Here is a 16896-nt window from a genome sequence, read left to right as displayed (position 1 = left end):
ATATGGATCCACATACTATGTATTCAGCTACCAATGATTTGCGTGCTTCAGTTTTAAGGAATTACAAGATTTTTCAGCGTTTGCCTCTTATTGACCTCAAACGACCTTCCGTCTTCGCAGAAACTGATGGAGTTTTTGTAAATTAAAGGATTGGTTCAGGTGTCAATCTTGTCAATTTTGTATGAAAGAACTTAAAAAGACAAACAGAATAGTGAAGAAACTACGATGATAGCATTCTCTGTTAAGGAGATATCACACTTTGAAGATTTCAAAATTTCTTTGCAAATGACTGGTGTAGAGAGACTAACTGTGAGGGTGTGATGTCACATCCTCACTTCCTTAACATGTGTCAATATATTTCATTAAAAATAATTACTTTTGTTTTTCACAAATCTAAAAAATATAATCAAACATTCTTCATATGTTAAATCTCAAATACTTCCCTTGACACATATGAAATCTCTTGACGTATCTTTTGGTTGTAAGTCATACAATCTTATAAAATATTTTAATAAAATAACAAAGACTTTTTAGGAATATGACGTTACCGCTAGTCTGATTTCAGCAGTTTCTACACAATCAGATAGAACTTTAAACTGGAATATCTCCTAAACGTAACAAGATATTGGAATAATTTCTTCACAATTGGGTTTCTTTTATTGTCCTCTTTCATATAAGATAAACATTTGTGACACCTGAACTAATCCTTCAAGATGCATTCACAAAACTAACATGAAGGTCGTCTACTGTGCACAATTTCGGTAATTACGGTATCGGTATCGTGGTTACAAGCTAGACCAATCACCCTCTGTACCACGTCAATACCAATCACCCTTTGTACCATACCAACACCAATCACCCGTGTACCATGCCGACACCGATCACCCTTGTACCTTGCCAATAATTGCTAACATCGTTGACCTTTTCTTAGTTCGTTTTACTAGACACAATGGTACATAAAAAGTCAACAAGGAAGAGATTTAAGCTGGAAGAGTTTGTAACTAACGTATGACATATAAGTCAGTTAGTGGATATGTGGATTGTTAACAACCTGTTTTTTTTATTATTATATACTCAAGAAAGACTCTTTCAAAGTACTTAATACAGATTAGATAGATATCATTGATTTGTGTACATTACAGTTTCAACACTGAGACGAGAGAGGTCCTTTGTTAACAACTCAAAAACAAACATATTTCTAACTAGCGTTTATTATTTGTGGTTATGGTACTTGGCCTTCGGTATCCAAAGTGATCCACGATATCAAGAATATGTCTTTATGGTACTGATATGGTATTTTGGCTTCGACCAGCCTGGAATGCGGATGTTCAACACAAGATGAACTTTTGAGTCTACAAGACAGTGAGCAACTGTCGCAGTGATCACGAGATTAACTCAACCATGAAATACCAAATAAATTTATATCAATGTTTCTTATTTCTTTTCTCTTTGGGAGGAAATTTGCTCACGACAGAAGGTAAGGTTACCGCAGCCTTGCAAAAGGATGGTGACTTTCAGATTTTTTTTTCATAATTTTAATTTTACCTACAAGACTTTTGCTCTTTTTCGCAATATACCGTCTACATATTGCATATAAACTACAGATGGAGCAGAGACGGAGGATCTTATAAAACAATTTTAAAGATGAGGGCAGGGGAATATATTGCTGCCCATCCCCTCCCTCTCCTCCCTAACACCACTCTAGATGTCGAGTATTGCGTTCTGATGTATGCTAAGATTATACTTTAAAGCTATAAGTAGCTCTTAACAGAACAAAAGTATACTACAAAATACCGTAAAGAACTCGTGCATGTCCTCTAGTCGCAACCTTATACTGCAGGATTTTTGCAATAGATAAGTAAATTTCTTGACAGGCGTTATTCATTTCGTAGAGTATAAGGATGAAAACGGATAAATCACTTACTCTGCTAGAAAACACAATCGCTGCGATACCAGTGGGAAGGAAACAGCATATCGTTACAAAAATAGCCAGAGCCATGTAATTATTAGGCTCAACTTGAGCATCACGAGGGATAGTTACCGTGGTTGGAATCACCTAGAGAAAATACATAATTTATCATTGGTTAAGAGACACAGTTTTGTCATTTATTGTGATATAATGTATGTAAACTTACCGCGATACTGATTTAATTTCAAACATTGAGGTGAGATACACTCTGATGTAAGCTTCATGTTGAAACATTGTTAACATTGAGCAAAGATAAGAACGTTTGTAATGTAACGTTTGTAATTGTAACACATGCATGCATGATCATTATACAACGTGATTATCGTGAATGTTTAACAGTCATATTCATTGTGTAGCCTAACAGACAGAATTTATTACAAATGCAAGCTTTATAAAATCCAACAATTTCTCAAAGGGGAAAATCCCCCCCCCCCCCACTCCCTAACTTTCACACATCCAACCCCAACCCTTGGTTCAATTATAAAATCATCAGGTCGTTTGGTTTTACTGTTTTGTCTTACTACTACAACTGTACAGTTAAGTGATACAATTGATCTTTTTCATCTCTTACATCAGCTTTAATAAATAAACCTTCGTCGATGTGTATGTACATCAACTCACCAGGTCGTTTTATGTTATTTATTATTATTATTAATGTATAATAGCTTTGTTAAATATCCGACTTCCTAATGTTTTAGAACTTTTACTCTTTAAGAAATCGTTTTATTTATAGAACAGCCCCTTTTTGTAAACTGGTAAAGACAGCTTCTCAGATTCTTTGTTGAAGCTTCTTGATAATTTTGATAACTTTTGTAACGCTTTTTATGTTTTCACTATTAACTTAGTCTCATAAGCTTTTATATGTCTTAACCTGTATTTTGATGTTTTGTCTTATTGTTATATTTTTATCCTATTTATAAATTTCTCTGTAAACTTATACTGGAATAAAGAAATGAAAAAATGAATCACAGCTGAATCACACAAAACTTCTTGGATGCACATTTAAATATGATTGTTTTGGGTTTTTTTCTTGCTCTCTTTAAATTCAATATCGTTCAATTGTCTACAACTTCCTATTAACACCTAATATCTACTCACACATGCATGTCACATACTAACCCCTGCCCTGCCATGCTGAGTAATACAATTAATTTGTTTCATCTATTACATCAACTTTAATAAAGAAACCTTCGTGGATGTGTATGTACGTAAACTCACCAGGTCGTTTTAAGTTATTTATTATTATTGTTAATGTATAATTGCTTTGTCAAACATCCGACTTCCTGAATCACAGCTGAATCACACAAAACTCCTTGAATGCGTATTTAAATATGATTTGTTTGGGGTTGTTTTGCTCTCTTTAAATGCAATATCGTCCAATTGTCTACAACTTCCTCTTAACACCTACTTTCTACTAACACATGCATGTCACATACTTACCCCTGACTTGCCTTGCTGAGGATTTGGATCTGAAAATAACAAGAAAAGCTACTAATGTTTAAACTGGCGGAGATTGAACGAGATATAAATTGTCCAGTGTAATCGTTAATACAAATGGAGGTTGGGTGTGGGGGGGGGGGAAGTATCTGTCAGGCAAGGGGATGGATAAAGAATTGTAACGGAGAATGGGGGAAGGTCAAGGGGATAGATAAAGAACCGTTACGGAGGACAGGGGAGGGACAAGGGTATGGATAAGGATCCGTAACGGGAAATGGAAGGGAGAAGGGGTGGATAAGGAACCGTAACGGAGAATGGAGGGGGACAAGGCGAGGAATGAGGAACCGTAACGGAGAATGGAGGAGGGAAAATGGGATGCATAAGGAACCATAGCGGAGGACAGGGGAGGGACAAGGGGATGGATACGGAACCGTAAAGGAGGATGGGGGAGGGACTAGAGGAGGAATGAGGAACCGTAACGGTGAGTGGGGGAGGGACAAGGGGATGGATAAGGCACCGTAACGGAGAATAAGACGGACATTGGATGGATAAAGAGAGATGCATACGACTCTACCGGGCAACAAGACTGTTGTCAGGATCTTGGAAAATACAATATATCTTATATATTACATTAAATACCGCCGCGGTATACATTCGACAACGTAGTGATTCTACAACAACCAGTAGACACTGAATCCAATATTAATTGATCAATTAATTAATGTTGCTTTCGGACGATGAGTTGTGGTAAAGCCTTCCTTCCAACCTAATTATTATGAAAGGAAAATATGCTAGAACTAAGTAGGAAAAGGATTGGGGTAAGAAGGCACCTTAAGCTCGGAAGTCCATTCTTCACGCACTGTAAAAGCTTCTAAAGAAGGGGAACGTACCGTAACTTGTTTGGGATATTTAAGGATATGGTGTATGTATACTTTGCTAACCGAGAGTATATTTTATCGTTCTACTTCGGAGCCGGTTTGATGGAATTATTGTTATGATGAAACAGAAATAGGTCTTGACCAACAAATACTACCATTGTCTAGGTATATTACCATCACATAGTATACATATGTGTATCTGAGGTTAACATTCATACAATTCAGTTACATGATATTATCAGTATTCTAGTAACTCTTCATATTATCAGCGATCTGTTCCTGGCTACTAAGTCATCCTTGACATGAAAGGCGGGGGAATTAAATGACAACCAGATCATCTAACCGATGCAGTCCCGATGAGGTGCACATGGGTACGTTTCTACACCCCTCCTCTTTTGTGAAAACCAGGCCGAAAAGTGTCCCTTTTGCTATTAAGAGTGTACCTTTTTGTAACTGTTGTAATATTATAAAGTGCTCATGCACTCTCACCAATGACAACATATATTTTCTGCTATAATGCTTAAAGGGGCGTGGTCGTCATGAAATATCGACAGCAATTTATTTTTCAATTTTCTCATTGGTTTAAGGTTTGTTGCCAAACAAAAATGTTCATTGTGATGTAAGAGCTTTTAAAATAAGAAAAAATAAATTCGTTTTCAGTATTCAATGTCAAGCTTTTAAAGTTTTTAAATATATATACTGCAGTATTTTAAATTATTACACTATGCGCAAAGATCGGCAGTGACTGGTTAGATGGATTCTACTTTAACTAAAAGAGAAGTATAAATGGTATCTGACCACTAATTTCCAAGAAGCCTGCCGACGACATGTGTGCAAAACGCAGGCGTTGTTGCCACAGCGGCAATATGAAGTGCATGCGCTACATATGCACAGTCCTCATCGCACTGGATCTGGATCTGGAGTGATACTACTCAACTCTCCTAAAAGGGGTAAAACGAGTAGGGTGGTGCAGACTTGTTTAAGCTGTGATTGGTTTCTGGCTGTAGTGTTGGGCGACAGCCGCTTTGAAGTTATTCTTGTCCTCGATTTCTTTGATGTGTTGTGGGAGGGCGTTCCAGTCTATTAGTTTTTTTGGCATGAATGAACATTTTAAACAGTTTTTGTTGCAGGGAATTTGAATGTAAGATCCGTGTCTTGAAGAGCGGACGACCGGGCGCAGAATTGTTTGCGTTGGTATGGCAAGGCGACCCGATTGGGCTTGGTGTAATATGCAGACTCTAGTCACTCTTCTTCTTTCCTCCAACGGTTCCCATTTCAGTTCTTGTTTCATGTGTGACACACTGCTAGTCCTTCTGTAATCGGCGGTTACGAACCGAGCACCCCTGTTTTGAACGGATTCTAGTTTCTCTTTAAGTTCTTTGGTTGACGGATCCCATACAGATCCACAGTACTCCATTGTTGGTCGCACTAAAGATTTGTATGCTAAGTTTTTGACCTGTTTTGAGCATGAATGTAAGTTTCTCTTTATAAACCCTAGGGTTCTGTTTGCCTTTGCAGCAGTATAATTTACGTGTGAGTTCCATGACCAATTTGACGTAAGTGTTACCCCAAGGTAAGGGTATTCTTTCTTTTCAGCCAACTCTGTATTATTAAGTGTGTATATGAATTTTTTGGGAGATTTTGAATGAGTCACTCTCAGAACATAACACTTTTGGGCATTAAATGCCATTTGCCACTTTGACTGCCATGCAGTGAGCACATCTAAGTCCTTTTGTGACATGCCAGCATCCTCAGGACCGGATACTTTTCTGAACACGATGCAATCACCTGCAAAGAGTTTCACACTAGATGTTAAGTTCTGAGGCAAGTCATTAATAAACACTAGGAAGTCCATGGGTCCCGTAACTGTTCCCTGAGGAACACTAGATTTCACATCTACCCATTATGAACATTTACCATCTATCACTACTCGCTGTTTTCTTTGAGTGAGGAATGCTTCTGTCCAATTAAGTGCTTTTCCCCTTATACCATAACGATCAAGTTTGAGAAGTAATCTGCGATGTGGAACCTTGTCAAACGCTTTCGCGAAATCCTTAATAATCATGTCCACCTGATGTTTTTGGTCTAAGAGACAAGCTATCTCATGAGTTGTATTTATCAGCTGTGTCTCACATGAGTGGTTTCTACGAAAGCCGTGTTGATTTTCGCACAAAATTTGGTGTTTATCCAGGTGTTGCATGACATTTGATTTCAGTATGTGTTCGAATATTTTACTCGCAACAGACGTCAGGTTCACCGATCTATAGTTGGATGGTACAGTACGGTCCCCTTTTTTAAAAATGGGAGTTATGTTTGAAATCAACCAGTCTGTTGGTACTACAGCTGTATCTAATGAAAGTTGAAAAATGATTTTGACTGCTGATCTCTTCTGCTGTTGTTTTGAGATATTTGGCTGAAATTCCACGTATTTCGCGGAACCTTTCCCACTCCTCAGGAGTGTTACTCTTGACCGCTCTGTTATATGCTCCTTGCTTTTTTCTTTGATGGCGTTTAATTTGAGATGTTATCCAAGGTGATGTTTTCTTACCCCTAACTATTTTTGAGGGAACATGTTTCTCCTCTGAGGCCAAAACTCTATCTTTGAGCTCATTCCAAAGATTATCTGCATCGGTCACAGATAAATCTCTACTGGCGAAATCATCACTTATTTTCTGTGCGTCCGCCTTCAAATCTTCAGTATTTGCTCTCTGATAGAGGTAGATCTTCCTAGGACGCTGGTTAGACCTTTTAACAGAGGTGTTTAACACAATAGATACAATCCCGTCGTGGTCACTGATACCAGGAATCGGAACCCGAATCGGAACCGTTGTTGTGTATGCTGTAAGTGTGTGTGTGCAGACTTACATAACAGGCAACCAGTTGACAACTCACCTTCAGTATATAACACTACATTCAGTACCACCACCGAAACATTCGCTCCAACGTATATTTTGTGGATTTCGAAAAAAAACCGTCTTTGAAAATTACAAACAAAGATGTCAACTGAACTAGCGTTACAATCATCATTGTATTCACAATTTTCCGGTGGAGACCCTTCATGTTGTATTACGACAGCTCAATAGGGCCATGATAGTTTTTTTTTCCGACTATTTTTGTCGATTTTTTTAGTTAAAAATTCGTATTTCTGAGTTACAAGTTTGTTTTTCTGACTTCTTTTTTTCGTTTTACTGGCTTTCTGTTTCGTTTTCAGAGTTTTGTTTTTCCTTTTTCAGACTTTGTTTTTCGATTTTCAGACTCTTATTTTCGTTTTTCAGACTTTTTTTCTTGACCCTGTACCGTTGGTGCAGTATGTATAATGTGCTACTGTCACGTAGAAATATCTTGTTTGGTATGTGCCGGACAGAGGATGTAATGAAGCTATGACTAACGAGTAAGCCGACATCTACAGACGATCGACTCACCGTTTACCAGCATGGAACCAAAATGAATGGAAATGAATGCATGGAACTCATATATGATTTTAAATTTGAAACGCAGTTTGCCTCAAACTTGCCTTATCAGAAAAACGAACAAAAAACGAAAAAGTTTAAATACCCGAGCCTGCAATAAAATGTAGGCAATTGCTCCCTAGACAAGCTAGCAGTCATTACAGCAGTACTTTTACAGTGATCGTAGACAGGCGAAGCGTTTGACTTTCCTAGTAACAACGCAAATGCAAAAACATTGCAAGTATAGGCTAGGCAAAGTCGGAAAACGGAGAGGGGGGGTAGGAAAAACGGGAGGAAAATTTCAGAGAACCAAACAAAAAAACTCAGAAAAACAGGGGGAAAAATACGAGAAAAAAAAGAGCAGAAGGACAACAAAAAAAAGTCAGAAAAACGATTTTTATTTATTTTTTATTTTTTATCATGGCTCTATTGAGCTGCCGTAATTTATAGACCCTTGCGTTGAAAAAAAAAAATGTTTTCAAGAAATAACTTCTATATCTATGCAGGTGGGCCAAGATACCTGCCCGCTGGCTGTTACGTTACATGGCATCTTACTATAAATGTGAGAGTTTCTAATAGGACTCATTTATCAGAGACATTTTGAGATAACTTTTGTTGTTTGTTCGCTTAATCAAAATTAGAAGAAATAACTTCTTTATTCGTGCAGGTGGGCCACGATAACTGCCCACTGACTGTCGCGTTAAATGGTACCTTATTGTACATGTGAGGGTTACCTATAGGACTCATTTATCAGAGACATTGTTGAGGTACCTTCTGCTGCTTGTTCGCTCAATCAAAATTGGAAGGGTGTGTAAAATCTCAGTGCAGGGTGCCCCTATAATTTGTTGCTTTAATTAAAGCTACTTCTGTTTTCGATAAATTTCGATTGAAAAATTAATTTCAGGTTAGTTTTAATGCTTATTAACATTTAAAGATATAACATTTGCGATCAAGTGATTGAAAGAGTAAAATGTAAGTTTTCAAACAATGGTCATTACAGCTTAAAGTTCCCTAAAACTTTGACGTTTTTGGATGTCGATGAAAAAAGTCTTTCATATATGCAGATTCTGATTATATTAGCTTACATATCTGGAATCACAAGACTATGCTCAAAGCGGTTACACAACTCAGATGATGGAAGAACCCTATTCCTCTCACTGCCTGCGTTGTTTTTATCAAACTTGTTTTCAACAAATGAAACACAACGCATGCAAGTAATAACAGTTTTATCATATTGTTGACCAATGTATTATATAGCTTTAGACTTATTTCCATACAAGGAATTTAAGTTGTTACTCACCAGACATCACGGGAACGTTTTCAGGCAAAGAGTACAAGCTGCTGTTAGTATGTTTAATTTCGTTGTGAACTAGTTTACATAGTGAGTGGTTTAAATATATTTAGGATTATCTTGCTGGCGGCAAATTAGTGAGTCTTATTAAACAAACGGAAATGGAAAGGGGAAGTATTAACAATGTCGTAGTATGCCGGCTATTCATTGTAAAATATCAACTACGTCACTTCCTCTTCGGCAGAAAAAATGGTGTTCGTGAGACATTGAGGGAAGAACTTTCAGGTAACCAATAAGATATTTACAACGAATTTCAAAATCTGTTGGTACCAGACTTGATCTTTATACTGCTAGAGAAGAAAGGTAAATGTCGAAATCATGCTTCTTTGATTTACCATAAATCGCCCATGAAACGATGGAACTACATGTATGAAATACAAAATGTTATAACCCCAAATTTGATGGTATCATACAACATTGTTCACCTCACAACTGGCGGTTCTATACACATTATTACATCCCAAATTCTATAATTTGAATTATTGTTATATCTCTAATTCGAATTCGTGATGTATCTCTAGTTCTTTTGGATATCTCTAATTCGAATTATTGATATTTCTAATTATTTTGGTACCTCGAATATAATTTAGTATTTATTTATTTCGAATTTGGATTCGAGAACTCTTTTCTTGATATCTCTTATTCAAGTTTGGATATCGTGAATTCAATTTGAGATATCTAAGATAATTTTCCCTTCTTAATATCTTTAATTTATTTCTTGATATCCTAAATTTTTAGATATCTTAAATAAAATTCAAGATATCGAAAATGCAATATCTGATATCTCAAATGTATTTGAAGATATCTGAAAACAAATTACAGATATCTTAAATTAGTTCGAGATATCTGAAATTAATTGTAGATATTTCGAATTAAATTGAAGATATCTGTAGTTTTTGAATAAATTTGAACACGGCGTTTCATACGTCCTTGTTAAGTTTTAATTTCTCTGAAAATGTACACAAACGTTTCAATGCCATGGATATCCCGGATTGAAAAAAAAATGGTTGGAATAAATATTTTGTACGTTTCTAATATTTTGTGATGATGATTTTTTTTTTAATACTTTTTTACTGTTAATTCACGTATATGTCCATAACTCTTTAAAGTTAATAAAATAAGCAAAAGAAAAAGAAAGAGACACAAAAACAAGTTTCTTTTCAATGTATAATGAAAACACTTTCAATATGGGTTACATCTACGTTATTCTTGCAAAGAGGTCATTTCTTTGTCAAAGGTAAACGATTCATATACGTACTGTAAATTATATGCAATAGCAGGTGTTACTCTAAACCACATTCGGTGAGCATGTTTCAAAGATTAGTTTCGACGAGCTTAGAGAATTCATCGGCCACAGCATAATGAATGACGTCATCATGACGTTGTGAGTGCTTCCTTCTATGTTTCAAATTGAAGATTATCAAAGATTTCATTTTTTTCACATTAACTAAAAGCTAACAAAACGTACTTTTTAAGAAAAGTCATCTAGGAAAGAACCTGGGCACGAAACCAAGCTACCGAACGACTGATCCGCTCTCAACCCCAGTCTCCTTGCATCGAGACTGTGACTGTGTGATCATCGTCGGAAGTGCATCACCATTCCCCCCCCCCCCCCCGAAAGGGAACAAATACTACACATGATCTTAGCCAAAAGGCCGAGAAGCGATGTGGAGGGGTTTTCCTCTCCCCTAACAAAACGTAGTATCTGTTAGAGATATAGGAACTGTTCATGCTGTCAGTACGTGTGTTTTGATGTTTTATATGACCTTATCCCCGCTGTTGAATAAATCAGGTCACCTGAAACAAACAGAGGATAGTCAGGTGAGTATCCAGGGGGGGCGTTGGGGGCGCGCGCCCCCCGGGTAAGAAAAAGAAGAGAGAAAAAAAAGAGAAGAGAAAAGGAAAAAAAGAGGGGAAAAAGAGGAGGAGGAGAGGAAGGAAGGGAAAATAAAAAGAAGAAAGAGAGAAGAAGGAGAAAAGGAGGGAGTAAAAGAAAAACGCGAAGACACCGGGAAGAGAAAGAGGAACAGTGACATCATTACAGCGCTGAAGGGTAGCCAGTGACGGATCAATGATTTCGTAAAAGTGTGCCTCACCCTACCCCTTACACCGACAACTCCATTTTTTGACGTTTCCATTTTCCTCTCTCACTAATGATCTATATATATACTATATATGATCTATCATAACGCGTGTGTAGAATTGTGCTATGAAACCAACTGTGGCTGGTCTCGAACTCGACCGTGTCGTCGGGGAACATGACGCATTTTGGGATGGGGGCGATCGCCCCCCCCCCCATTCAGCATTTTTTTAAATGATATCGCTAAGTAATTTCAAAATAGAAAGTGCTTAGATGCAACTTACAAGGCCTGGGAAGTGTCATTTCCAGCGATCTGGGAGACATTTTCGGCCAAAATTTGCTTGTACGCTTCGCGCTAACAAATGGTCCTGGGTAGTGCCATTTCCAGCGATCTGGGAGGCATTTTCGGCCAACATTTTCTTGTACGCTTCGCGCCAACCTATGGTGGCGCTACGCTTAGATAATTTGCCTACAGGCTTTGCCCCTCCCTTGGCAAATTCCTCGCTACGCGCCTGTTCGAATTTGTAACGCAAACAGCAGATATCACATCATAAATCAGTGAGCATGAAAATGGCGTTCCAGGATGAAAATCCTCAAAACTGTCCGACTTGCCTGAAAAAATAGCCAAAAATTCGTTCAACGTGTCAATGTCAATATCATATAAGCAAGTATCGGTTATTACATCGCATGCCATCATGTACCGTACGGTCCATTCAAATTGCGCAGTATACCGCGGGATGCTAATGTAAACAACGACATGTCTCACGTAGATGTATAAAAAGCATGGAGGTCCAATTATGTCAAAAGTTTCTTTTACATTAGTAATGGCGAATTAGGGGCTGCACCCCCGCCGCGCAGTGGCGGAGCGTCCATACGGTCAGGGGGGCGGATGCCCCCCCCCCCCCGACGGACTCAAATCGACTGCTGGCGCCTTTTACAGTCTGCACCCACATTGTAAGCAGTCTGCGCTTCTCTGGGCTCAACAGGTTTACGTCAAGGTTCATGATGGTGATGTTACTACTTTGCAGTCCCCAAATTTAATGGGTACCTGGTGAAAATTGCCGCTGTAATTTATACAATTGGGAAACCAAGGGGATTCTCGGCAGACAAATCGAATTTCCGTCGCGAACCAGTCGCCCGGGTCGAGCTCAGGTCGAGTAGAGGTCGGGTCGGTCGACTTAGGTCGATATAGGTCGAGTTTAAATCGAGATTTGGTCGAAATTAGGTCGAGAAACAGGTCGAGTTGGTCGAGTATAGGTCGAGTACAGGTCTATCCAACTTGGCCGACCTGAGTCGAGACAGGTCGACTACGTCGAACTAAAATCGAACTAAGGTCGTTATAGGTCGTTGTGAGGTCGTTATGAGGTCGGCTCAGGTCGAGATATCCCCCAGGTCGAGACAGGCCAAGTAGTTTGTGGGGTCGCGTCGGTCGAGTTCCCGAGATCGCCACTGGGACTGCACCATTATCCATTCTTGTGCCCCCCTCTTTCTCCGTTACAGTTCTTAATACATCCCCTCCATTATTTAATCCTTCATACGCCTCTGGGTACTTCCATAAACGTTTAGCCCCGTGCAACTATAGATCAGTATGTGCAAACTTTGAATTTGTCTCTCTCACGTTGGAAATCATGGGCACGTTAATCGGTCTAAGGTAAGATATATAGTAACACAGTGACTCATTTATATATCTCTCATTAACTATATTAAATATATTACGTAATACAATTTAACGAAACTACTGCTTTATTCAAGTATTTGGATTTGACAACTTTACACAAGGCAAACATAAAAGCCAAAAGAGTTACGTTCTTCTCCTGCCCTATATATCGTTTTTAATATATTGATTGTTGTTGACTTTTAATTGAAGGAATTGATTAGCTTTTTCCACCTATCGATTGTTAAAGAGTCATGAAAGGCACAAACGATAGAGGAAGGCACTCAATATGGTTTATCGTTGTTATGAATCATGAAAAGCTCATTATACTAGACGCGTTTTCGCACCTTTAAGTCTTTATTCTGTTACAACTTTCTTCATTAACTACTATCAGGCGCGTATCCAGGATTTTCTAACCCGGGGGGCCCGAATTACTATCTAAGCGGAGCGCCACCATCGGTTGGCGCGCAGCGTACAAGAAAATTTCTGGTTTTGATACCCCCCAGATCACCGGAAACGGCACTTCTCGGGCTTAAAATGAGCAACCAAATGTACACTTTTGGCCTGAGAACCAAGTATTTCCTAATAGTTTTTTTTTTCCATCCATAACCTTTTTGAAGATTGTCAACCCGGCACACGTCATGTTCGACCTGATCGCATCTCCTGTGGGTCTTTGCTTTTGTAGGTGATTCTACGTCGCGGCCCACAATACCCGTCAGCCCCAATTTTCAAGGTTTTAAGCCCCAAATTTGTTCAGAATTTGAAAATTCACATTTCTCGTGAATAAACTCACTTCAAAACATACCCATAATGTTGTACAAAATTTTATCTATGGACAACCAATATAGAAAAACTTCCTTCAACCCCTAACAGACCGGTCAAAATTGCATGAGTAGAGGGAAGTGTTATGCAGAATGTTGGTCAGAAATTTTCGAAAATTCAGACACAGTTAATTTATTGGTGTACAAATATGAAACCTCTTATAACGGCTATTATAAAACTTGGTTGAAGGAAATGAAAAAATAGCAGATATTTCCGAAACCGAACACTACACACATAGGCGTAGGAGGCGCGGCGGCAGTGGCGGAGCTAGGGGTATTGGTCAGGAGGGGCGAGAATGGTTCGTAGGGGCGCTTTCGACACTATCTAAGCGGAGCGCCACCACTGGTCGGCGCGTAGCGCACAGACAATTTTTAAGTAAAGATACTCCCTAGATCGCGGAAATGACCCTTTCAGGGCCTGGCTAATTTGCAGATAAACGAAGAATAGGGTGTCATCGCCAAATTACACCAACAAAATGTGACAAATGTCAATAAGTAGATGAGAGCGCAATAAAAAAATCAATAATCGCGAATAAGTAAAAAGTGGTAAAGAGCTGTAAAAGGCGCCAGCAGTCGATTTGAGTCCGTCGGGGGGGGGGGGGGGGGCATCCGCCCCCTGACCGTATGGACGCTCCGCCACTGCGCGGCGGGGGTGCAGCCCCTAATTCGCCATTACTAATGTAAAAGAAACTTTTGACATAATTGGACCTCCATGCTTTTTATACATCTACGTGAGACATGTCGTTGTTTACATTAGCATCCCGCGGTATACTGCGCAATTTGAATGGACCGTACGGTACATGATGGCATGCGATGTAATAACCGATACTTGCTTATATGATATTGACATTGACACGTTGAACGAATTTTTGGCTATTTTTTCAGGCAAGTCGGACAGTTTTGAGGATTTTCATCCTGGAACGCCATTTTCATGCTCACTGATTTATGATGTGATATCTGCTGTTTGCGTTACAAATTCGAACAGGCGCGTAGCGAGGAATTTGCCAAGGGAGGGGCAAAGCCTGTAGGCAAATTATCTAAGCGTAGCGCCACCATAGGTTGGCGCGAAGCGTACAAGAAAATGTTGGCCGAAAATGCCTCCCAGATCGCTGGAAATGGCACTACCCAGGACCATTTGTTAGCGCGAAGCGTACAAGCAAATTTTGGCCGAAAATGTCTCCCAGATCGCTGGAAATGACACTTCCCAGGCCTTGTAAGTTGCATCTAAGCACTTTCTATTTTGAAATTACTTAGCGATATCATTTAAAAAAATGCTGAATGGGGGGGGGGGGCGATCGCCCCCATCCCAAAATGCGTCATGTTCCCCGACGACACGGTCGAGTTCGAGACCAGCCACAGTTGGTTTCATAGCACAATTCTACACACGCGTTATGATAGATCATATATAGTATATATATAGATCATTAGTGAGAGAGGAAAATGGAAACGTCAAAAAATGGAGTTGTCGGTGTAAGGGGTAGGGTGAGGCACACTTTTACGAAATCATTGATCCGTCACTGGCCACCCTTCAGCGCTGTAATGATGTCACTGTTCCTCTTTCTCTTCCCGGTGTCTTCGCGTTTTTCTTTTACTCCCTCCTTTTCTCCTTCTTCTCTCTTTCTTCTTTTTATTTTCCCTTCCTTCCTCTCCTCCTCCTCTTTTTCCCCTCTTTTTTTCCTTTTCTCTTCTCTTTTTTTTCTCTCTTCTTTTTCTTACCCGGGGGGCGCGCGCCCCCAACGCCCCCCCTGGATACTCACCTGACTATCCTCTGTTTGTTTCAGGTGACCTGATTTATTCAACAGCGGGGATAAGGTCATATAAAACATCAAAACACACGTACTGACAGCATGAACAGTTCCTATATCTCTAACAGATACTACGTTTTGTTAGGGGAGAGGAAAACCCCTCCACATCGCTTCTCGGCCTTTTGGCTAAGATCATGTGTAGTATTTGTTCCCTTTCGGGGGGGGGGGGGAATGGTGATGCACTTCCGACGATGATCACACAGTCACAGTCTCGATGCAAGGGGACTGGGGTTGAGAGCGGATCAGTCGTTCGGTAGCTTGGTTTCGTGCCCAGGTTCTTTCCTAGATGACTTTTCTTAAAAAGTACGTTTTGTTAGCTTTTAGTTAATGTGAAAAAAATGAAATCTTTGATAATCTTCAATTTGAAACATAAAAGGAAGCACTCACAACGTCATGATGACGTCATTCATTATGCTGTGGCCGATGAATTCTCTAAGCTCGTCGAAACTAATCTTTGAAACATGCTCACCGAATGTGGTTTAGAGTAACACCTGCTATTGCATATAATTTACAGTACGTATATGAATCGTTTACCTTTGACAAAGAAATGACCTCTTTGCAAGAATAACGTAGATGTAACCCATATTGAAAGTGTTTTCATTATACATTGAAAAGAAACTTGTTTTTGTGTCTCTTTCTTTTTCTTTTGCTTATTTTATTAACTTTAAAGAGTTATGGACATATACGTGAATTAACAGTAAAAAAGTATTAAAAAAAAAATCATCATCACAAAATATTAGAAACGTACAAAATATTTATTCCAACCATTTTTTTTTTCAATCCGGGATATCCATGGCATTGAAACGTTTGTGTACATTTTCAGAGAAATTAAAACTTAACAAGGACGTATGAAACGCCGTGTTCAAATTTATTCAAAAACTACAGATATCTTCAATTTAATTCGAAATATCTACAATTAATTTCAGATATCTCGAACTAATTTAAGATATCTGTAATTTGTTTTCAGATATCTTCAAATACATTTGAGATATCAGATATTGCATTTTCGATATCTTGAATTTTATTTAAGATATCTAAAAATTTAGGATATCAAGAAATAAATTAAAGATATTAAGAAGGGAAAATTATCTTAGATATCTCAAATTGAATTCACGATATCCAAACTTGAATAAGAGATATCAAGAAAAGAGTTCTCGAATCCAAATTCGAAATAAATAAATACTAAATTATATTCGAGGTACCAAAATAATTAGAAATATCAATAATTCGAATTAGAGATATCCAAAAGAACTAGAGATACATCACGAATTCGAATTAGAGATATAACAATAATTCAAATTATAGAATTTGGGATGTAATAATGTGTATAGAACCGCCAGTTGTGAGGTGAACAATGTTGTATGATACCATCAAATTTGGGGTTATAACATTTTGTATTTCATACATGTAGTTCCATCGTTTCATGGGCGATTTATGGTAAATCAAAGAAGC

At 38.6% G+C, this 16896-nt stretch overlaps 2 pseudogenes; one reads left to right on the top strand and one right to left on the bottom strand.

Moving 5' to 3' along the window:
• Window positions 1-10643: 10643 nt before the first annotated feature.
• LOC139983948 (U2 spliceosomal RNA) lies at window positions 10644-10751 on the bottom strand (annotated as a pseudogene).
• Window positions 10752-15550: 4799 nt separating this feature from the next.
• Window positions 15551-15656, top strand: LOC139983945 (U2 spliceosomal RNA; annotated as a pseudogene).
• Window positions 15657-16896: the final 1240 nt, after the last annotated feature.

The sequence above is a fragment of the Apostichopus japonicus genome, chromosome 16, assembly GCF_037975245.1.
Source record: "Apostichopus japonicus isolate 1M-3 chromosome 16, ASM3797524v1, whole genome shotgun sequence".
NCBI classification, from domain to species: Eukaryota; Metazoa; Echinodermata; class Holothuroidea; order Aspidochirotida; family Stichopodidae; genus Apostichopus; species Apostichopus japonicus.
Note: the sequence above shows the minus strand (reverse complement) of the source record. Positions and strands in the feature narration are given on the sequence as shown.